The sequence below is a fragment of the Schistocerca gregaria genome, chromosome 8, assembly GCF_023897955.1.
Source record: "Schistocerca gregaria isolate iqSchGreg1 chromosome 8, iqSchGreg1.2, whole genome shotgun sequence".
NCBI classification, from domain to species: Eukaryota; Metazoa; Arthropoda; class Insecta; order Orthoptera; family Acrididae; genus Schistocerca; species Schistocerca gregaria.
The window spans coordinates 182,951,972-182,977,055 of NC_064927.1; positions in this window are offsets into that span (position 1 = coordinate 182,951,972).

The following is a 25,084-nucleotide window of genomic DNA, read 5'->3' on the forward strand; positions in this document are numbered from 1 at the left end:
CCTCTCTCCCTTCTCTCCCTCCCTTCTTCCCTCCCCTCCCCCTCTCCCTGGGCTTCCACACACCACCCCTCCCTCTCCCATCCTCTCCCCATTGGCATCAACCCCTCCCCCATTCCCTCCTACCCTCGCCCCTTCCCTCTGGCAGGTCCCTGGCCTTACTCGTGTGACAAGTGCATCACCAACCGCCGGAGATTGTCGCCGCAGTGCTTATGTGTTTTGTCGTCCTGTTCACGTGTGCTACTTTGTATCTCTCCGTTATGTGCTGTGTGAATCGCTTTTAACTTGACTGCTCCACAATGAACGGCTTCTGTTATTTTACTCTGTTTGTCTACTGTTTTTTAACCTCCATGTCTCTTTGTATCTCTTACTGCTTGTACTATGTTCATGTCTGTGGCCGAAGAGCGGCTTAGTTACGCCGCTGCTGGCCTACCTATGTATAGGTATAAAATAACAATAAAAAAAAAGGATCATGGTAACGTGACCGTAGACTCGTAGAGTCATCTATCGTTTGATCCTGTAGTTGAGCGTGACGCGAGACACCTGGACTCGCAAAGGATCATGGTAGCTTGATGCTAGAGCCATCTATCGGTAGGTCACGTAGTTGAGCATCCCTCATTTCGCTAGCTTTTGACGACTGTTATTTTTCTCCCGAATCTGTGTGTGTGGCCGCTCTGCGAGGAGCGGCGCGCATCAAAGAATCACGTGTGGTCGGGCCAGAGGGTTCCCGGAAGTCTGCCGGTCGGTGACGGTAGTGGGGTGCCGGCAGAGGCCACCCCCCGGGAACAGTCTGCCGTGCTCCTTTGTATCAGCCGAGACGCAGAGGTCATCGGCCCGGCAGGAGTTTGAAACGACAGGCTGGCGCCTCACAAAATAGCTTTACAGCTGAGAGCGGCGTGCTGGTCACCGACTCGGCGCCAGGCATGTGCATTGTGAGGGAGCCGTTCTCAGAACTTGACGTATGAGATGTCCGACAGAATAGTGCCACAGGTAGGCGCTGTTTTGCACTTCTCAGATGCAGTTTCTCAAGCCTGTCTCCTGCATTTAGCAAAAAGAAGCGAGATGACTGGAAGACTGCAGATGGTTCATGCTGACGTCATAGAGCATCGCTCACATTTTCCGGCAACTCTGCCCATTGAAACCGGATTTTACGGAACAAAAACGAGTGCCTTATGATCCCGAGCACAGCCACAATTGGAAGTATAGGAACATGGAGGGGCTGAGGAGCGCTAATTTTCCAGAATTGGTGCGCATACCAAAGTTTTTCGAGGCGTCTCACCCTGGCCGCCAGAGAGAGAGGTCGTGGCATTCCTTCTGGCCCGCCAGAAAGTTTCATCGTGGAGTGAAGGCATGCGAGTGACTGCTGTCACAGTACCCCAGACAGTGTTTCGCAGATCCCATTTGAAATCGTCTGTTACAATAAGATATTTTCATAATCCGTGACTTGTCGGTAGCAAGTCGTAACGGAGATCAGCAATCCTGTTTATAGCCTGCAGACCAACCGAGTGCTGTCAACTATGACCCACGACCTGACTTCACAGTCTGGTAAAGTATACACAACGCCGGCAAAGGATGGACTTAACGTATTCGTGCTGAACCTTTCAGCTTCGTGCGCCATCGCACTGAGCGCACATCAGGAATTATTTGCATGTGTCAAACTATAGGCGGATAATCTTACTCGGCCACTGTTCCACAGCGCATTCGAGTTTTTAGTGTATTTGAAATTTCATCCTACCCACAGTAGTACATAGGGACCGGTGGTGCCACCGGACTTTGCCAACAACTCATTCTCATACACATTTGCTTTTTGTCAGTTATATTACTGAATCATTACATTTTCGAAGCCGGCCGCGGTGGTCTCGCGGTTCTAGGCGCGCAGTCCGGAACCGTGCGACTGCTACGGTCGCAGGTTCGAATCCTGACTCGGGCTTGGATGTGTGTGATGTCCTTAGGTTAGTTATGTTTAAGTAGTTCTCAGTTCTAGGGGACTAATGACCACAGCAGTTGACTCCCATAGTGCTCAGAGCCATTTGAACATTTTCGAAAGTTAAATTTATGAGCGAATTATCGGAACCCTTTGAAATAAAAACGAGAGTGCGACAGGGGGATGGGCTCCCACCGTTGCTGTTCAATTGTGTGCTTGAGAAAGTAGTGAGAGAATGGAACACAAATATTAAGAGTGGTATAAAACTGGACTGCAAAAAAGAAGAACCTTAAAGTAAATTGCATTGCTTTTGCAGATGATATGGCCCTGTTTGCTGAAACAATGGAAGAAGCAGGGGAGCAAATCCTTGAACTAAAGAAACAAGCAGCTAAAATAGGTTTCCACATTTCCTTTGAAAAAACTACTATGTTGACAAACATCAAGCATTCATGTAAATACCTCAAAGTTCAAGAACGCAAGAATGAAATAGTAAATGAATTCAAATATCTCGGAGAATAGATTTGTTGGAATGCTGGGGAAAGCAAAGTAATGGAATTCGGAAAAAATAAACTTGAATTGGCCTTCCAACTAATAAAAATACATACAACAAAAAATCCCTTTCATGGGGGTCCAAAATTACACATTACAAGACAGTGATTAAGCCAGAGGCACTGCATGCAGCAGAAACACTAAACATGAATTTCAAAGGCCAAATGGAGAAACGTGAGCTAAAGGAAAGAAAAATTTTATGAAAAATCGTAGGACAAAAATTTCAAGATAATAAGATTATATACATCAAAAATAAAAATCTCTACAAGAAAATTGAATAAATTCCAGATACTATGCGAAAAAGGAGGATAAATTATTTATGGTCATCTTCTCAGAATGAATTCCAACAGATTAACTAAACAAATCTTTGACTTTTTCCGTAACCGCAAAACGAAACCCAACTGGTTTAAGGAAATTTAGAAAGACCTAGTATAATTAAAGATTCCAGAAAATTCACTTATTGATCGAACAGCTAAAATAATTACTAAAGATGAAAACATGAGGTTCCAAGACAAATCTACACAAAAGTCCAAACCCTGCATCTCGGAAGAAGAGAGGGAAAGAAGATGAGAAAGAATGAAGAAATACTGGACCCTAAGAAAAGAACAACGGCAAAGAAATGATTGATCTAGCGTACCCCAAAGAGGGTGAAACGAAAGAAGAAGAAAAAAGAATCATTATTTTAGTTATTGAATTATCTCTGTGTTCTAAGGAAAAAAATCTCATAGTGATAACCAATTCGATTATCATTTCAATAATTAAAGTACGACAATTGATATCCTGTCCCTGTGCCATACAGTTTTGGGAATGTTAATTAATCAAATTATCAGTAAAGTAAATTATGACGCAAGTGTCAACTCTCGAACTGTCCACTAGCGCACCCAAATAATTTCTTTTAGTGTTAATTATTGTCCATTGCGTGATAAAAAAAAGTGACTGCTCAAGGGAGGAGAGGAAGGGGGAGCTAGAACGTGCTTGCCTTTCGGATACAGTTTTATATGAAATTATATGACACTGTAGTAGTTCTTTGTGTGTGTGGTGCAAGTTTCATCGAGCTACGTTACGTGGTGGTTCTTTCGTCCTTAAGTAGTTTGCATAGGAGCGTAAATATGGTCAGACGGCGGAAATATCTTTTACAAGAAGGACTATATTCTGCTTCCGACTTATATCACACAAATGGTTCCCAGATTTATATCCATCTGCTACATGCGGATGTAATCAGACGCACAGCTCCACTCACACAGTATTAGTGACAGTATCAACACTACCTCAAGATTACATGACGACCACGTCTACAGTCGTCACCGAGAAGTACCAGACTGGACATTCCACCAGTGATCGTAATTATTGATCACTTGATTTTGGAATAGACCAGAGTCAAAGATTGTTCAGAGGAGTGTAAGGTGGCAGATTTTAGCACCTTACATGAGATTTGTTCAAAAAAGTAATAAGTGACAAATACCACGCGGACAGGTATAGCCGTTATACAGAACAGTAGTAACACCGACATACCAAGGTTAATACAGGTACGTAAGATTTTGAGAACTGTGCATATTATCTTGGGAAGGTGGTTTGAACGGACACAGGAAAGAGCTCTTCTGAGCTGTAATACAAGCGAGGTGGCCGGCGGCTGACCGAAGCTTCACACGGTGGCTGCTTTGGCGGCAGAGTGTCACCAGTGGCGGCAGGGAGCATTGGGCGAGGGACCACACAGATGCGGGAGAGAGAGAGAGAGAGAGACAGACAAAGAGAGAGTACATGCGTGACAGAGAGAGACTGTTTCCCGCCGTTGTGGCTATACAACTGTTGTAACGCGACATAAATAGGGCACGTCCATGAAAGTTGGAAGAACCGCTCGAAATTTCAGAGTTCTGATTGGCCGAAAACGTGTACAGAAACATCTGTGAGGAACTGCAAAGTTTGGGTGCAACAAGAAGGGGATTCTAGTGTCTGATGTGGTGCTGGGTATACACGGAAGGTCTGCTCTGGTAGTTGAAGCCTAGATATAGTTAGGTTTGGAGATATTGCTGACACTGCGACCAGTGATCTCTCTCAAATTTTTCAAAGGTAGGGCGTACGTCTCCACAAAAGCAGAATCATCTGTTGCCCTGAGGAGAGAAAACAGTAACAAGAGCTATGAAACGATCACAATAACTGTTGCTCGTTTCATAGCTTTTTTTATTGATAACAACTTGACCCCAGTGCCTACAAGCATTAATTTGTACGCTATAGCACTGAAGATGATCATTATATGATCGAAAATCGATTTTTCTGTCAATAAATCATCAAAATTACGACCAACGCTGACCTTCCTTCTAATGCAAAAATCTTAGTCTGGATTTCACGATGAGTGTTTCCTTCCGAATGCGAGATCGATATGTTAACTAGTAAACCACCGCTTTCGGTAGGGGCGCCAGCTCTGAGCTGGACGCTAAGTCGTCAGTTAGCGGCAATGGAAGGCCAGGAGTCCAACTGGCGCCAAGAAACAAGTGTCTTAGCGCCTAATTGATTGCAGTCAGCTAGATTGTAATCTGCGCGACTGTCAAGCGCTTCACGAAAAAGTAAACAGTAATAAAAAAATCGTTTTATTCCATCTCGTTCCCTATAAGCCAAAATAATCAACTGCCAACTAGCAATCGGACGTTATTTCCAACAGAAACGTTTGTAAGGAAATTTACTAGAATTACGCTTACCACCATTCATCGTCGAATATCTCACTGTCCACAGCTGTTTAACTGGAATATATGCGACAAGGCGTGGATAGAGAAGTTGCTTTTCGTACTGTAACAACGAAGATATTTACAATAAATTAAAGAAGCTAGGCACTAGGTTTCTCAAATGGCTCTGAGCACTATGGGACTTAACATCTATGGTCATCAGTCCCCTAGAACTTAGAACTACTTGAACCTAACTAACCTAAGGACATCACACAACACCCAGCCATCACGAGGCAGAGAAAATCCCTGTCCCCGCCGGGAATCGAACCCAGGACCCCGGGCGTGGGAAGCGAGAACGCTACCGCACGACCACGATATGCGGACTCTAGGTTTCTGTTGGTTGTGTTTTCTATGCTGGTTAGGGCTGCTCCCGTGAACGTCAGGCTGTGCATTTCTCCAAAACGACCACCGCGAAGGCCAGGACATTAGAGCAGGTGGGTTTGTGAGAGCAGCAAGGACGCATAACGCTCTTTCCAGGTGGGCGGCTAGCGAAGACTGTAGCTTACGACAGAGACAAGTCAGAATGAGACAAAAAAATCGGAATTGAAAGTAAGGAATCATTAAAACGTAGTAAAACAAAGCTGACGAAGTGGGAAGGATGGCCACCTCGTCAGCCACCTGCTTAGGAAGTGATGCCATAGCAGAACTTATCAGAACTTTCGATAAGCAAAGGATTATCACTCATTTCCCGGCGGGACGTGGTAAACTCTACGTATAAAAGAGACTTGGTGGCTCCGACTTCACAGGTAATCTTGGTGAACTGAAGAAGAAAATGGTTCTAATAGCTCTGAGCATTATGGAACTTAACTTCTGAGGTCATCAGCCCCCTAGAACTCAGAACTACTTAAGCCTAACTAACCTAAGGACATCACACACATCCATTTCCGACGCAGGATTCGAACGTGCGACCGTAACGGTCGCGCGGTTCCAGACTGTAGCGCCTAGAACCGCTCGGCCACGCCGGCCGGCCGAACTGAAAAAGATGGAGTTGTATACCGTCTAGGTAGTTAGTAGCTGCGTTGAAAATCGCTTCTGTCCTTCACAAGTCAGACAAATTTACTTTCCTCTTACAATTGTGAGATTTTTGTGAATAGAACTACTAAGGGTCGCGTGTTAAAAATATCAGAGTATTGTACATCGTACTGATTTTTGCAAAACTTTGGTGATCTTTGCCTAAAGGCATTATTAATGTGAGTGTAATAAACTTTAATACGTGATCATATGTTTTATAGAAAATCACACACAAATTTTAAGATGGTTGGCAGATTTTCAGCCAACTTCCTATTGTTCTCTGTTGGCCGCTGCGGACAGGGACCCACCTAGATATGAGCAAATCCACTAGGGATTTTCATAACTAATCCTAATTAATTTAAATTACTACATTAATCAAGACACATTTAAATCGAAGCTATATGCCCAAATTGTCCAAAAGTGACAAAACGTAGTGATTCCTAGATATGAGAATTGTGTTAGAAACGGAGTAGAATCCACGTTTCGTTGACAATCATGTATCTGCGTGCTACATGTTATCGGTCCACTTCCAACAAAGAAATAATGATAAAATTACGTCGTTTTATGTAACGGAGTTGTACCCATTTGGTGCTATAGAGTTCAGTAAAGGAGCTAAACTTCCTTATTTACACTGATATTCCCAGTACTTGTAAAACCTAATAAGTGTCGTTGTTGATTCGAATATGGTCTGTACACACCTACCACTCAGAAAACATGCGTCAGTGTTCCATAAAATTTAATGTAGTGTGTCAATGAATGTATCATCAAAACATAATTTATCATTAGCACAACTAGAAGCCGAATGCATATACTGTTGGCCTTCCAGTGGACTTGTACAGAACTCTAATATTTTGTTAGCTTTATTGCTGGCATCAAATGAGACATTTGTCCGATATTTTGTTACGCTTAGCTCGTATTTTGAATATGAAAAAGCAAGATTCTGAAACTACTATTACATTTTGTTCCCCTATATTTTTCTAAAAATCTGGCACAAAACGATCTCTATTGTCTCTCCCGTTTATTCGCCATGTTTTGTAGATTCAAACATTACACAGAACGGGAAAGCTATCGAGATATAATGTAACAGATGTTACCGTCTGTCTGAAACTAAATCTGTAATCCACTGTTAAGCTTCTATGATTTGCACATTATGACTACTGCCCACTGCGGAACTGAATATCGCGGCAGCGTGACGCGGCGAGAAAGGATACGGTCCAATTATATTGACCACCGCCTGTATTCGACGTCAGTGTGCAACAACCACTCAAAGACGACAGGTGGCAGTGCTAGTACTGGAGGGTATATAAAGTGTGTCGGGTGGACGGCGAAAACAGTGCAGCCGTTGTCGTTATACTTGGAGCGATATGTCTCATCTAGATCATTGGCTTTCGGGACGAGGGTGGAGCATTTCCGAAACGAATAAGTTTGTGAACTGTTCGCTTGCCACCGTGGTTAAATTATACTGTCCATGGCAAAATGGCGCTCTTCAAAAGAGGTGCCGAGGCAACTCTGGTTCACTATAGAGCCATAGATGACGGAGGTGAACGACGTCTGTGGTGATACGTACAGGGGAATAGACGTGCAACTGTCGAGCATCTGACCATCCACATAAACCAGGGGCCATCAACAGTGCCTCCTCAACACAGCGAATGCTGCTGCGTATGGGCCTATACAGCTGGCGCCTGGTTCATGCACTCATTCTGCCTGCTGTTCATCTGCGACGAAGGCTGGAATTTTTCCTCTGATAACGCAACTGGACGTACACTGAGTAGCGACAGATGGCCTTTCACATGAATTAGATTTCATGGTCCATCGGACAGATGGTCGTTAGTGTGCATACACCCTGCAACAATCGTCGAAGGGGTCCAGGCCAGAGGAAGGGACCATTACGATCTGGGGGATGCTTCTGTGGCAATCTGTGGGTGATATAGTCATTCTGAAAGGCGCAATGGATCAGCAAAAGTATGCATTTTATTTTTTTTCCTCTGCAAGATGGCATCTACCAGCAGGTCAATGCAAAGTGTCACACAGTTCTCAGTGTACTTGCATGATGAGAAGAGCATCAAGATGAGCTCGCAGTACACTCGGGACCACCAGATTACTTGTTTTAATACCCAATCGACAACCTGTGTGATCATCTCGATCAGGTGTGCGTCCCATGGATCATCAATGGAGAAAGCTAACGCAGCTGGCCACTGCACTGGAGTCGAAAATGGCTCTGAGCACTATGGGACTTAACATTTGAGGTCATCAGTCCCCTAGAACTCAGAACTACTTAAACCTAACCAACCTAAGGACATCACACACAGCCATGCCCGAGGCAGGATTCGAACCTGCGACCTAGCGGTCGCGCAGTTCCAGACTGAAGCACTGGAGTCGCCAAGGCCTCACGTCCCTGTTTGCACCTTCCAGAAACTCACTGATTTCTCTCTTTCTGCATATCTCGTAGTGGTCGGCGGTGCAGAAGTTGGTTATTCAGCATTTTGACAGGTGGTCACACTCATGTGGCTGGATAGTTTATATAAGAGCAGCAGAATGGGAATCAGTCAAGCGACGATACGGGCCGCCAATTGGGAAATCCATTGACACAAGTAACTCAGACAAAGGGCAGACTTTTATGGCCCGGTGCCTGAGAACAAGCATCTCGGAAGCGGCGACACTGCTCTAGTGTTGTGAGCATCTACCGAAATTGATTAATCACTTATGAAACCACGATTAGGCTACAATGTAAAGCACGTCCTTATCGCATCAAAAACCATGGAGATAGAAGGTTTGCTTGCGCTTGATGGTAGGGGAAGTGTTTATCTGTGGCAGATCTGGCGACACGGGATCCACCATGAACAGGGATGTTTGAAAGATTCCCTGCGGAAATGGTACAAGGCGATAGGAACAGTAATGAGGGAATGTTTTAATCTAATATGGCAGACAGGGGTCTTCTCCAACTCGTGGAGGGAGGCAATTCTCGTTCCTCTCCTCAAACCAGGAAAGGACCGCAGATATCTCGGTAGTTATCGGAGTATGGCCTTGACGAGCTGTGTGTGAAAAACCCTGAAACGGATGGTTAACCGTCGTCTGGCCTGGCTGTTAGAGACCAGGCAACTTCTTAGCCGGAAATTTCTGTCGACGGTCGACAGCCTGACCGTCGTAGGGGCGGCTATTCAGCAGGCTTTCCTCCGTCTGCATCACTGTATCGGCATATTCTTTGATATCAGTAAGGTATACGATACTACATGCAGACACTCACACAACTTCATCAATAGGGCTTTCGTGGCCACCTCCTCACTCTCATTTGGTCTTTGTTGTATCTGCGGTTTTTTCGGACCCGAGTTGGTGACACTGTCTGATCGATCTCAGCAGGAGAACGGTGTCCCCCAGGGCAGTGTTTTAAGTGTTACCCTCTTTTTCATAGCCTTCAACAGAATAACATCAATGCTAAGGAGTCCAGTAGAGTGCTCCTTATTTGTCGACGAATTTGTTGTTTCCTGTTCCTTCTCCAGTGTTGCAACGGTGAGCCGAAAATTCCAACTTATAGTGCGACGGTTAGAGGAGAGGGCTGCAAAAACGGGTTTTCAGTTTTCTGCAGGTAAGTGTGTGTGTGTGTGTGTGGTAATTTTAATTGTTGTCGTCGGCCTTTTAATTTGTCTTCCTTGCATATATGGGATACTATCCTACATTTTAGATGCACAGTGCGGTTTCTGGGTCTCATTTTTTACTCCAGATTCTCATGGTTGCCACACCTGCAAGACTTGAAAACCAGAACCCCGAAAGGCACTGAACATCCTCAAGTGCCTCAGCCACATGTCTTGGGGTGCGGACAGGGCGCGTCTCCTCCAGTTTTATCGGGCTTTTGTGCGTTCGCAGTTGGACTACCTGTGCACAGTGTATGGGTTAGCGAGGCCAACTTATTTGCGCATCCTTGACACTGCCAACCATGCGGGGATTCGACTGGCCACGGGTGCTTATCTGGCCAGTCCCCTACCAAGCCTCTGTGCTGAAGCTGGAGAACCGCCACTTTCCATCCGACGGCAGCTCCTCCTGGTGCGCCAAATATGTAAGTTTCTTGCAGCTCCAACCTCACCCGCTCACCATACTGTCGCTCATCCCACTCTGGACCGTCTTTTTTCCCACCGTCCCCGAGCCACGATAGCGTTTGGGATCCATGTGCAACATGTGCTACATTCCCTCGGTGTACAGCCCGTACAGCCCCAAATCCAATGTTTTAACCACGCTGGCTACTGGAGAGGCCCAGAGTGATTTTAGATATGGTTCTGTACAAGAGAGATTGCACTCCTGCCACCGTTTTTTACAACATTTTCTGCCATTTTATCTGAGCATCACGACTATGTAGCTGTTTTTACGGAAGGGTCGAAACAGGGGGATTCCGTTGGTTTCTATGTTGTTTTTCCGGATCATGTCCTCAAGGTCCGACTACCTTAAGCGTTTACTGTCTTTGATGCAGAATTGTCTGCGATCTTGCGGGCACTGAAGCAGATGAGACGCTCTTCGTGTCCTAAATTTCTTGTCTGTTCAATTCAAGTGTCCATCACTCATTGCAACGTTTTTATCCAGCAGATAAAATATTCCAGACCATCCAGGATGCCCTGCTCCAACTACAACGATTGGAGAAGAAGGTGGCTTTCTGCTGGGTTCCAGGGCATTGCTCGGAACGAAAGGGCAGATCTCGCAGCCAAGGAGGCGTGTCTCGATCCGCAAGTATTTCAGTGTGCCATCCCCCTGCACGCACTCACCTCTGTTGAGCTCACGAGTCATGCGTCGGTGCGTGGGTAAGTGGCTGGAAATGACTGACAACAAGCTCCGTTTAGTCAAGCCCACAACGCGTGTGTGGTGTACTCCCTTCCAGCCTCGTAGACAAGACGAGGTTCTCCTCACTCATCTACGGATAGGCCACAGTCCTATGATGCATGACTTCTTGCTTCGGCGCGAGGACCCTCCAGTGCGAGGTGCTCGTAACGTCCAGGTCACTGTTCGCCACGTTTTATTGGACTGCGCTTTATTTTCTAACCAGCGGGCCGGAGCTGACTTGCTGACGGATCTGCCATCTCTTTTAGTAAATACTCAAACGAAAGCGGTTAAAGTTTTAAAGTTCTGAGACTTGTCCAATGTTTTTACCAAGATTTTAGGGAGAGGGTCTTAATTTGTTCACAGGGTTTATGTAACTAGCCAGCCATTGACAATTTCCCGTGGCATCCTTGAAACTCTTTTCTCGTTTTCCTTACTTTTTATTTTCTTATATAGCATTTGTCATATTTTCTCGCTTTCTTTGCACGTAAATTTCCATTTTACTAAGTTTGTCTACATTCGCGTCTCTTAATGTGTGTCAGGGCGCTGATGACCTCGACGTTGAGCACCCGTAAACCCCAACACACACACACACACACACACTAAGACAGTTGTGGGTTATATGGACAGCTGTGGGCTATATGAACGTTACTAATGACTAACGGCGTCCATTCTGCGTCCAAGTAGTGAAAGTTTTGTGCTGAGACTGTGTAACACGATTTCTCGCTAACAATCTGAAACACTGACTTCTACATTCATATTACAGATGCTGATGTAGAGTCAGCGTAATTACGCTGCATTTGGACATGAACTTATTTATGCATATTACTTTGTAGGGATGTGATTTTAATTAATCTGAAATGCATCTGACTGTCTGTTAGAACGATTACGTAAAAGAATGATTCACAATAATACTCAGAATTCCTAACTGTTACGTAATCTGTATGTGACCTATTTCAAGAATCGTGGGTGTTGAATTTACATGAAGTTTCACTAACTGGAAAATTTTCCTAATATTGTATCAAAACAGGTTCTACAAGAAATTCTTAACTTGCAACAGAAAACTTCACTCTGCTCTGACTGCAGTGCCAATGAACTGGAATAGCTCACTAAGCGGCAGTTTACCTTCTTATTCTTATTTATTTTAAATTGGTGTTTTAACATGATAGTTTTTTGTTTTTCTTTTGAAAATTAGTAATTACTGTTCACGCAAAAGTGCAAGGCCTTGCAATACAAATTTTACCAAACACGAATCTTTGATATGCTTTGCGAAATATTTGTAAGTGACGAAAGGAAGTACTTAGAAGTTATATTTAGTGCTTTAATGACACGAAAAGTAAACTGAAATTAATATCAACAATCAGCATTGTCTTTCTCTGCATTGTCATACACAATAATTTCTGCTTCTACAGAACATTTGTACTACAAAATTTGTTTTCTTGGATTTCTATTGCAATACTGTTTGACTAACCTAAATGTGGGAGGCTAATTAGAATACTGTACGCATGATTAGTAGTTATTGTTATAAACCCTTCTATCATTACATATAATGAACTCTGCAAACCAATAGTTACTGAAATTGCACTTGCAGCTAACAAACTCTAAGTAAATTACCTTTTTTTGAAGTGCTGTCACACCATACGGTCATCTTAAAAATTATCCTTTATCCTGAACTTACTCATCACAGAACCTCTCAAACAGAAATCTCTGAGCGGCACATCCGCTATCCAAGTGACTGATTCTGCCATGATACAACACCATCGTTGCACGACTCAGCAATTAGTACTGCTCAGAGGTTCTACTCTACTGGTATTTAATTGCTTGCCCGCCCCCTACTCAGTAATGCAACATCTGTAAACCAAAGAGTATTGCTCGTGTATTCAGCATGCAAAGTTGTTTGAAGCCGCAAAATGCCGAACAAACTGATAATTTTTACTGTATTTTCCCTCACAGATGCACCATGTGGTAACATACCAAACATATTGTGATTTACTATCATTTCACTTAAAGTATAAACGTTTCAATCTTTCACGTCATCCCAGCAGGACAAGTGTCCGTGTCTCTGGGCCAGAATCATGGTACAGCGGTCTGCTGTCTTTTTCACCAAATTCATCTTATTTGAAACGATAAAAGGACTTGTCGTATCCATGCCACGCAGAATAGCTACTGTACTGCTCCCGAAATGTGGGCCAACACGCTAATAAGCAGCCTTATCTCCGAATTTTGAACGAACGTAAAAATATGATCAGGAAGTTGAGTAACCTGAAAAACAACTGATCCCTTCACAGTTATTATAAGCAGACGTCTTTCATCTACTACTAGTGCCTCTAGTTTTACAGCATTAAGCTATTGATGGTCAAGGAATACTTGCTGTAACAACGTAGTTCTTTTTTGCGGTGAACACTGTTTACAGATCCTAAAATTCACGTGAAAGAATAATTCGTAAAAGTATTTCAACAACAGGAAGTTACGTATAGCTTATATATGCCTGTGTCGTCGAGACCTTTGCATCAGAGTTCCCTCAGAACGATTGACCAAGCGGCAAAAAATTAACTGTAACAACATTTGTTACTTTTATTGTGGTTACAGAAATTTAAGTTCGTCTGAATCTTATTTTAATCATAAACCACAAATATCTTTGATGTGTAAATCTGTTGTGAAGACAGTGCAAGAAATTAAAGATTCATGAAACGGCGACTTATATACTTTAATATTTTTATTGGTCGATTTTGGAGAATAGAAATTGATTTACCACAATTGTGTTTCGTCAGACAATTTGGTTCCATAACGTCAGAGGAAGTACAGAAAATAAGCTAGTACCTATGTGATCACATCAGCATAATGAAAGACGCTTCAAATGGGTAGTGCGCCTCACTGTGTGTTCCTTAGTTAATTTAACTAAGTTATTTATATGTTTCCCCAAGACCATAATTTAGAGTGTCGCGTCCGGCTGATGAAAAAAGTGTGATCATTAAATTCCTCTTATACGGCGGGGACAGAAGCGATCCAAGTCATTTCTTTTTTAGATTTCATTTATACTGAGTACAAGTTAATGGTGCGTGAAAGGAACACGCAGAATGCCTGTAAAGATTTTTGTGCAGATTTTTCAGCTCTCCACGAACATCACCCACGGCGAGCAGCAGTGATTCCTTGCCTCAGTACAGACTTTTTCGTCCGAAAATTAATGCGAAGTCCCTGCGATGAGCGGGTCGAGGTACGGGTGCACTCGCACAAGAAGGAAATTCGTCCATCTGACTGTGTAACAGAAACTTTCTCGGAGAAGTACCTCGAGCGACGAAAGACGATCCACGCCGAAAACAAAGGAGCAATCTACCGAGCCAGTCCCGTTTTTCGCTAATTCTGAGGACAGCGCCGTAATATCTTAATAATGAATATTCAGCGGCCATTGTCTCAATCAACGGGAGGGGAGTCCTATGTCCTTTCTGAGTGACGCCGCGGCTGCCATCATGGGTGGCGAAGTATTTTATGGCCGGATGAACAATGGGGGGCTAAAAAATGGTGCCCGCCTCTGCCCGCCGCACTTTTCACCGTTAAGATGAATTTGCGTACTTAGCTTAGAGGCGGTGCAACCAGCTGGCTGCACGTGGCGCAGTGTATTGTGCGAAGGTGATGCATATTATTCTAGTGTTTGTAGTTTTCTAACACTGAAGTATTTCCAGTTGAATATGATAGAGCGAATAGTTTCGTGAATACGATCTACCACACATTTTAAATTATCGTTATGACATGTCAAACGTTTTAGATTAATCATCCACAAATTTTGTCTCTAGCTTTGGAACCATCTATATGACATCTACATCTACATCTACATGACTACTCTGCAATTCACATTTAAGTGCTTGGCAGAGGGTTCATCGAACCACAATCATACTATCTCTGTACTATTCCACTCCCGAACAGCGAGCGGGAAAAACGAACACCTAAACCTTTCTGTTCGAGCTTGGATTTCTCTTATTTTATTTTGATGATCATTCCTACCTATGTAGGTTGGGCTCAACAAAATATTTTCGCATTCGGAAGAGAAAGTTGGTGACTGAAATTTCGTAAAAAGGTCTCGCCGCGACGAAAAACGTCTATGCTGTAATGACTTCCATCCCAACTCGTGTATCATATCTGCCACACTCTCTCCCCTATTACGCGATAATACAAAACGAGCTGCCCTTCTTTGCACCCTCTCGATGTCCTCCGTCAATCCCACCTGGTAAGGATCCCACACCGCGCAGCAATATTCTAACAGAGGACGAACGAGTGTAGTGTAAGCTGTCTCTTTAGTGGACTTGTTGCATCTTCTAAGTGTCCTGCCAATGAAACGCAACCTTTGGCTCGCCTTCCCGACAATATTATCTATGTGGTCCTTCCAACTGAAGTTGTTTGTAATTTTAACACCCAGGTACTTAGTTGAATTGACAGCCTTGAGAATTGTACTATTTATCGAGTAATCGAATTCCAACGGATTTCTTTTGGAACTCATGTGGATCATCTCACACTTTTCGTTATTTAGCGTCAACTGCCACCTGACACACCATACAGCAATCTTTTCTAAATCGCTTTGCAGCTGATACTGGTCTTCGGATGACCTTACTAGACGGTAAATTACAGCATCATCTGCGAACAACCTAAGAGAACTGCTCAGATTGTCACCCAGGTCATTTATATAGATCAGGAACAGTAGAGGTCCCAGGACGCTTCCCTGGGGAACACCTGATATCACTTCAGTTTTACTCGATGATTTGCCGTCTATTACTACGAACTGCGACCTTCCTGACAGGAAATCACGAATCCAGTCGCACAACTGAGACGATACCCCATAGCTCCGCAGCTTGATTAGAAGTCGCTTGTGAGGAACGGTGTCAAAAGCTTTCCGGAAATCTAGAAATACGGAATCAACTTGAGATCCCCTGTCGATAGCGGCCATTACTTCGTGCGAATAAAGAGCTAGCTGCGTTGCACAAGAGCGATGTTTTCTGAAGCCATGCTGATTACGTGTCAATAGATCGTTCCCTTCGAGGTGATTCATAATGTTTGAATACAGTATATGCTCCAAAACCCTACTGCAAACCGACGTCAATGATATAGGTCTGTAGTTAAATGGATTACTCCTACTACCCTTCTTGAACACTGGTGCGACCTGCGCAATTTTCCAATCTGTAGGTACAGATCTATCGGTGAGCGAGCGGTTGTATATGAGTGCTAAGTAGGGAGCTATAGTATCAGCGTAATCTGAAAGGAACCTAATCGGTATACAATCTGGACCTGAAGACTTGCCCATATCAAGCGATTTGAGTTGCTTCGCAACCCCTAAGGTATCTACTTCTAAGAAACTCATGCTAGCAGATGTTCGTGTTTCAAATTCTGGAATATTCCATTCGTCTTCCTTGGTGAAGGAATTTCGGAAAACTGCGTTCAATAACTCCGCTTTAGCGGCGCAGTCGTCGATAACAGTACCATCGGCACTGCGCAGCGAAGGTATTGACTGCGTCTTGCCGCTTGTGTACTTTACATACGACCAGAATTTCTTCGGATTTTCTACCAAATTTCGAGACAATGTTTCGTTGTGGAACCTATTAAAGGCATCTCGCATCGAAGTACGTGCCAAATTTCGCGCGTCTGTAAATTTTAGCCCATCTTCAGGATTTCGCGTTCTTCTGAACTTCGCATGCTTTTTCCGTTGCCTCTGCAACAGCGTTCGGACCTTTTTTGTGTACCACGGGGGATCCGTTCCATCTCTTACCAATTTATGAGGTATGAATATCTCAATTGCTGTTGCTACTATGTCTTTGATTTTGAGCCACATCTCGTCTACATTCGCATAGTCAGTTCGGAAGGAATGGAAATTGTCTTTTAGGAAGGCTTCTAGTGGCACTTTATCCGCTTTTTTAAATAAAATTATTTTGCGTTTGTTTCTGATGGATTTGGAAGAAATGGTATTGAGCCTAGCTACAATGACCTTGTGATCACTAATCCCTGTATCAGTCATGATGCTCTCTATCAGCTCTGGATTGTTTGTGGCCAAGAGGTCAAGTGTGTTTTCGCAACCATTTACAATTCGCGTGGGTTCGTGGACTAACTGCTCTAAATAATTTTCGGAGAATGCATTTAGGACAATCTCGGAAGACGTTTTGTGCCTACCACCGGTTTTGAACAAGTATTTTTGCCAACATACCGAGGGTAGGTTGAAGTCCCCACCAACTATAACCGTATGAGTGGGGTATTTATTTGTTACGAGACTCAAACTTTCTCTGAACTGTTCCGCAACTGTATCATCGGAGTCTGGGGGTCGGTAGAAGGAGCCAATTATTAACTTAATTCGGCTGTTAAGTATAACCTCCACCCACACCAATTCGCACAGAGTATCTACTTCGACTTCACTACAAGATAAACCACTACTGACAGACACCAACACTCCACCACCAATTCTGCCTAATCTATCTTTCCTGAACACCGTCTGAGACTTCGTAAAAATTTCTGCAGAACTTATTTCAGGCTTTAGCCAGCTTTCTGTACCTATAACGATATCAGCTTCTGTGCTTTCTATTAGCGCTTGAAGCTCAGGGACTTTTCCAGCGCAACTACAACAGTTTACAACTATAATTCCGACTGTTCCTTGATCCAAGCACGTCCTGTAATTGCCAAGCACCCTTTGACATTGCAGCCCATCCCGCACTTTCCCGAGGCCTTCTAACCTAAAAAACCGCCCAGTCCACGCCACACAGCCTCCGCTACCCGTGTAGCCGCCAGCTGAGTGTAGTGAACTCCTGACCTATTCAGCGGAACCCGAAACCCCACCACCCTATTGCGCAAGTCAAGGAATCTGCAGCCAATACGGTCGCAAAACCGTCTGAGCCTCTGATTCAGACCCTCCACCCGGCTCTGCACCAAAGGTCCGCAGTCGGTTCTGTCAACGATGCTGCAGATGGTGAGCTCTGCCTTCATCTCGTAAGCAAGACCGGCAGCCTTCACCAAATCAGATAGCCGCTGGAATCCAGAAAGAATTTCCTCAGATCCAAAGCGACACACGTCATTAGTGCCGACATGTGCCACCACCTGCAGCTGGCTGCACCCTGTGCTCTTCATGGCATCCGGAAGGACCCTTTCCACATCAGGAATGACTCCTCCCGGAATGCACACGGAGTGCACACTGGATTTCTTCCCCTCCTTAGCCGCCATATCCCTAAGGGGCCCCATTACGCGCCTAACATTGGAGCTCCCAACTACTTAGGCAAATCTTTCGGTGTGTGAGACATGAAGGCCGAAATTAAAATTCACTGGAATAGTCAGCACTATAAGTTCACAGTACTTTTTTAACCTTGTATGTACGATAGTAAATAGTGTACGCGAAATCCATGTCTGTCACATACTAACAGTGATTCCAAATTCGAAATAATTAAGCATAGTTTACTTCAGACTTTCAATTTTTGGTCCTTATTTGTTTGTAATATTCGTGCGCTAACCGTTTTAACTATTGGTGCCGAACCACGAATATTTGGTCTGCTTTACAGAAAACAAAACATTAGGATTAAAGAACATTACGTCTCCTAAACCTAAAACTGAAACAGAAACTGTTGCAATATCCGTTTCCAAAATATAGAAACCTATTTCAAGACTTACAACAGTCCTACACCACCCTGCAGAAAAGTAATACAGTCTGTAGTTTGATTACAACATTACTGTAAATTTACTAATTAATATTTTTAGCATTAAAATATTTTTCCTTGGTTAAAACTAGCATATATTACTATACCACTGCTAAAAAGACCTGTAGAAAATCTTCTTGGGTTTAATATTGATACTCTGGTATTTAGTAAGCATTAAGAGAACATTAATTCTCTTATGAGCCATACTGTTGGATCAATTTGGCCTTCCTTTGGTATTGTGGTGACAGTATTTGACGAATTCAGTATCCGTTAGGAAGCAAAGTAAACTTATATACGTCTTCCTTCCTTTATTTGAACTTTATTGAGTCATCTGGTGGTCTTATGCATGAAAATGTAACGAAATTTTGTTATTTAAATTGATGTCATTATCTGAGTTGTATAATTATCACAGCGTGGTTTCTTACGTCTTCTTTGTATTTATGGAAGCTTGGACCGGTAGAATGTAATTTATACCTTAAAGTTTCAGAGTGAAAGGGAGAGACAAGTGATCAGCGTAAGAGACCTCAGTTCGAGGTGCGTTTTAAATGACTGTAGATCCTTGGTTGCGAGTGCGGTAAAAATCGGGAAATGTTTCATTAAATTACGTAGGAAAAAACATTTTTGTAGTATCGGAAGAAAAAATATTTCGAAAGGAGAGAGAAACAGTCATTTAGAGTCTGAGAACTTCATTATTTACGAAGAAATGGGAATAGAGCTAGGAATGTTCCAGAATGCATTACCATGGCTACCGTCTGGTATATTCCAATAGGAATAACTGGTCTATCGATCGACGCAGAAGAGGAAGTACGAGAGTAGAAGGTAACAGGAGAAGAAGGAAGGGAGTAAAGTAAGGAGATTTTAGAAGATTCATCGCATGAAACGGCGGAATGAAGAAGATGCAGAAGAGTCGTCGAATCTTATAGAATCTGCAGCAATCATGTTGCGAGAGCACTATCACATCACAGATCACTCATGTAGCAAAACGAACAGTTTAAGTGATCATTGTGGACCGAAAGAGAGAAAGCGAATTTTTATGGTTCTAAAGCTTTACAGTGGAAGTCGACCTATCGGTATACAGTTCTGTTTCACACTTTGTTTTATTAGTGTAGGAGGTGAGCTTCCGAACATAATACAAATATTAAGAACAGTAATAAACGGACGGCTTCCTAGTTAAGTAGACACATGTTATTACAGTCGCCGAACAAGCGATCGGACATAGCATTTCCGAGGTAAAGATGAGGGTGAGGATTTTCCCGTACGATCATTTCACGAGTGTACCGTGAATATCAAGAATCCGGTAAAACATCGAACATCATCGCTGCTACCTGAGAAAGATTACAAGAACGGGACCAACGACGACTGAAGAGAATCGTTCAACGTGATAGATTTGAAAACTTTCTGGAGACTGCTGAGATTTCAATGCTAGGCCATCAACAATTGTCAACTTGCAAATCATTCAAAGAAACATCATCGATACGGGTTTCAAAATCAAAGGCCCATTCGTGTACCTTTGATGACTGCACGATACAAAGCTTTACTATTCGCCTGGGCCCGTCAACACCGACATTAGACTGTTGATGACTGGAAACACGTTGCCCGGTCGGACGAGTCTCGTTTCAAGTTGTATAGAGCAGGTGGACGGGTACATGTATGGAGACAGCCTCATGAATCCATGGACCCTGCATGTCAGCACGGGACTGTTCAAACTGGTGGAGTCTCTGTAATGGTGTGGGGCGTGTGCAGTTGGAGTGATATGTGACTCCTGATACGTCTAGATACTATTCTGAAAGGTGACACTTACGTAAGCATCCTGTCTGATCATCTGCATTCATCCATGTCCATTACACTGTCCAGCCACATTAATGAGACCACCTGTCGAGAGCCTAAATAACCATCTTTTGTAGCGCGGAGCGCTGCGAGTTGTGCAGAAGAAAGTCAGTGGGGTTCTGGGAGATACCGACAAGGATGTGGAGCAGTGCCAACTCCATTGGTGTTGCCACTGCGCTAGGTTACTTTGGCGTATAAGTGCATATATTGTCATCACTGCTACATTACCATGTACTCACTTCAGTGTGTCAGTTGTCTCTTTACTGAATCTAACAATCATCCTGTGAACACGTCACGTAATTTATTACCTAATGTTTTCTGCACAGTCGTAACTGCACCGCTACGTGGATTGAGCCTGTCATTATAGACTAACTGTTTTGTCCCCAAGCATCCACACTTAAACAGCTGACCTGCTGCCGAGGGGAAAATAAGCATTAATGGCTTTCTCTTGTCACATATGCTTGGAAGTAATAACGAACCTAAAAGCATACTACTTCTAATAGGTGCAATTATTAGTCTGCAAATGAAGTAAATTGTGATGTAATGTTGTTCTGTACAGTGTCGTCAGTCACCAATAACAATATCTGCACTTTTATTCCTTAGGAATATATACACACATCAAAACAAGTTCCCAGGACTCCTGAACATGGGCGTTGACCGTGGATACTGTAGCACGGACACAGTCTCTTTTACTGTTCAGAACTGTCACTAAACCCGCTCAAAGATATAAACAGCCATGCATGAGCAGCGCCTATGAGACGGAGGGGGTCCGACAGCCAATCAGTTCCAGTCATTCCACCAGGAAGGAGGTACACGGCTCGTGTTGTCTGTAGTTAAACCATGCCTAGACCGCCAATACCGCGATTCGATCGCGTCCGCATTGTTACTTTGTGCCAGGAAAGGCTCTCAACAAGGGAAGTGTCCAGGTTCTGTGGCGTGAACAGCCCGATAGAGGTGCTCCCACAGATTCGCGATTGGGTTTTAAATCCGGAAAGCTTTGTGGCCAGGGAGTACGATACACTCCTGCCGACGCTCTTCGAACAATGCAGGTACACTGTCACCAGTGTGACACGTTACATTGTCATCCTGGTAGATGCCACCGTGTCGAGGAGAAATAAACCGCAAGTAGGGGTTGACATGATCCCCAAGGACAGTTACACGTTCGTGCCTTCCAGAATGACGGGACCAAGCAGGGAATGCCATGAAAACGTCTGCAGGCATTTGCTGAATCTGCCGCAGAGCCAATATGCAGCAGTGCTTACAGAACCGGCCTTGAGGAGAAACTGTTGATAGTACCTGGGATAGTTGCTCAACAGTTGCGCCTCTGTTCGCCCGTACACATCTCCGCAGCCGTCATTCATCATTCACCCCTTTAGTCTACGGCCCGTGGTACATTACAGCTGCTTCAGCGCAGTTATTGCACGTGGACGTCGAACGTACGCGGTAGTCGCATTAAACTGGCTGTACCGAGTATAATTCTACATCTACTTACATACTCCGCAATCCACCATACGGTGCGTGGCGGAGGGTTCCTCGTACCAAAACTAGCATCTTCCCTCCCTGTTCCAAACAGAACGAGGGAAAAATGACTGCCTATATGCCTCTGCACGAGTCCTAATCTCTCTTATCTCATCTTTGTGGTCTTCCCGCGAAATGTAAGTTGGCAGCAGTAAAATTGTACTGCAGTCAGCCTCAAATGCTGGTTCTCTAAATTTCCTCAGTAGCGATTCGCGAAAAGAACGCCCACCCGGGTTCCTGAAGCATTTCCGTAACACTCGCGTGATGATCAAACCTACCAGTAACCAATATAGCAGCCCGCCTTTGAATTGCTTCTATGTCCTCCCTCAATCCGACCTGATAGGGATCCCAAACGCTCGAGCAGTACTCTAGAATACGTCGTATTAGTTTTTTTATAAGCGGTCATCTTTACAGATGAAGCAAACCTTCCCAAGATTCTACCAATGAACCGAACACGACTATCCGCCTTCCCCACAACTACCATTACATGCTTGTCCCAATTGATATCGCTGTGCAATGTTACGCCCAAATATTTAATCGACGTGACTGTGTCAAGCGGTACACTACTAATGGAGTATTCAGACATTACAGGATTCTTTTTCCCATTCATCTGCATTAATTTACATTTATCTACATTTAGAGTTAGCTGGCATTCTTTACACCAATCACAGATTCTGTCAAAGTCATCTTGTATCCTCTTACAGTCACTCAACGACGACACCTTCCCGTACACCACAGCATCATCAGCAAACAGCAGCACATTGCTATCCACCCTATCCAAAAGATCATTTATGTAACTAGAAAACAACAGCGGACCTACCACACATCCCCGGGGCACTCCAGATGATACCCTCACCTCCGATGAACACTCACCATCAAGGATAACGTTCTGCGTTCTATTACTTAAGAAGTCTTCGAGCCACTCATATACTTGGGAACCAATCCCATATGCTCGTACCTTAGTATACATTGTACGCATTGCTTGTAAGTGCGATCGTGAAAATCTCAGTCTCTCTTATGGATCAGTTCAGTTAGTTGTAAGCAGGAAAGCAAGCTACCAGATTTTTGCATAAATGCGGTTGCTCCCTTCAGAAGAAAGAAGGGGCAAACCATCTCAAGTAGTATTTAGCCAACCAGGTGTTGGGGTGCATATATTCTCTACAGAGCCGTTACACGTTTGTGACGATAGAGTGTTCTCTGGGAACCCAAATTTATATTTTGTGTCGAAAAAACACAGGTTACGTATGTGTACGTTGATTAAGTGGGAGCATACTGTAAAGCGCACCAATCGTTTACAAGGTCCAGGAAATTTTATTAAAAAAATGGAAACGAGCGTTTGGCGTCATTGGCCGGGAGGCTCCTTACGGGGCAAGTCCAGCCGCCTTGATGTAGGTCGTATTACATTCGACGCCACATTGGGCGACCTGCGCTCTGGATGGGGATGAAATGATGATGAAGACAGCACACCACCAGTCCCTGACCCTGAGCGGAGAAAACCCCGACCCAGCCGGAAATCGAACCCAGGCCCATTAGGATGTCAGTCCATCACGCTGACCATGTTTTGTTTTTTCGTTGTGTTTGGTCGTTTGCAACGTCACATGTTGATCCTTCCGCTCACGTTTTTTTTTTTTTTTTTTTTTTTTTTTTTAAAGTTACAGAGGCTAACCAGCTCTCTGACCGAAACCATTCAGGTATCGGAGCGGACAGGAAATTTCATAAAGCTGTCTTAAACCGACTCATTCACCGCCCACAGAAGTGTGAGACATCAAATTTCTTTAATTTCCCTTTTTAACGTGATTAAAGTTCCTCTTGATCAGTTCCCTAGCACTAATTCATATCAGGTTTCCATTTCGTCAGTTATGTTTAGCGGTCCTGTTTCCTTGTTCAGAAGTTAATTACTACTTTTCATTTTCTCACAGTGCTCTTTTGAATGGCTTATTGTTTTTCAGATTTTATCATGCGCTCTTGAAAAGATATCGAATACTTTTATTTCAGTCAGATCTATGTATTAATAAGCATTGTGTTTCTTTCACCGGACTGTTTATTCTATCTTGAATTGATAAACATCTTTGTTTTACACGTTTACATGTAATTATTAGCTTTTAGTCGTCAATATTTCAGCTACTTTCAGTTCGTTTCAGTCAGTTTCGTGTAATGTGTTCGCTCTATACTCCGGTTAACTTACTACACTAAACGTTCTCAGTACTCCGTGTTTCTTATGCCAGTCCTTGTCTGTCACTAGAATGTTTCCACTGCACACTTTGCTTCAGCACCAAGTTAGCTACATTGTTCTGTCGTAGCACCGAGCCAAGGGCACATCTAAGGTTCGTATTCGGAAAGAGAAGGCAACACACGCTGCTCAGACGATCGTGAATTCCTTTTGTTCCGTGATTTCCCGTGAGTGATTTACCTGCAGAAGCACATCGACACTGTATGAATTTCAGTTAAGCGTTTCACGTAATTTGCACAAGAACGAACAAGCTATCTCGTCGTCTTTGTAACAGGTAGACATAGCACATCACGTAATAAAAATGTTTCAATTGGCTCTGAGCACTATGGGAGTAACTTCTGAGGTCATAAGTCCCCTAGAACTTAGAACTACTTAAACCTAACGAACCTAAGGACATCACACATATCCATGTCCGAGGCAGGATTCGAGCCTGCGACCGTAGCGGTTGCGCGGTTCCAGACTGTAGCGCCTAGAACCGCTAGGCTACTCAGGCCGGCATCACATTATAGTTACTATCGAATTCAGTGTAAGTAATGAACCCTTTGATGTGTCAACTTTGGTGTTCTTAACGGTAAATACTGTGAATTGGCGCATATCATAGTGATTTATCACTTAAGAAAGGCGCATATCCTAAAACTGCGATCACATATAAAGAAATTCAATGATAGTCACTGGAAATATGCCGTCTTTGAAATACTAAAGGAATGCCGATGCAAGTAAAACGGTAATATAAAATGCATAACGGGTGGCATTAATGATAAGGACATCTTCTGACTACGGCATAATGTTGTTGTCTTCAGTCTGAATGCCTTGGACTTCGCTAACAATTTTACGGCCCCTTTCGCCTCCTCCCCCC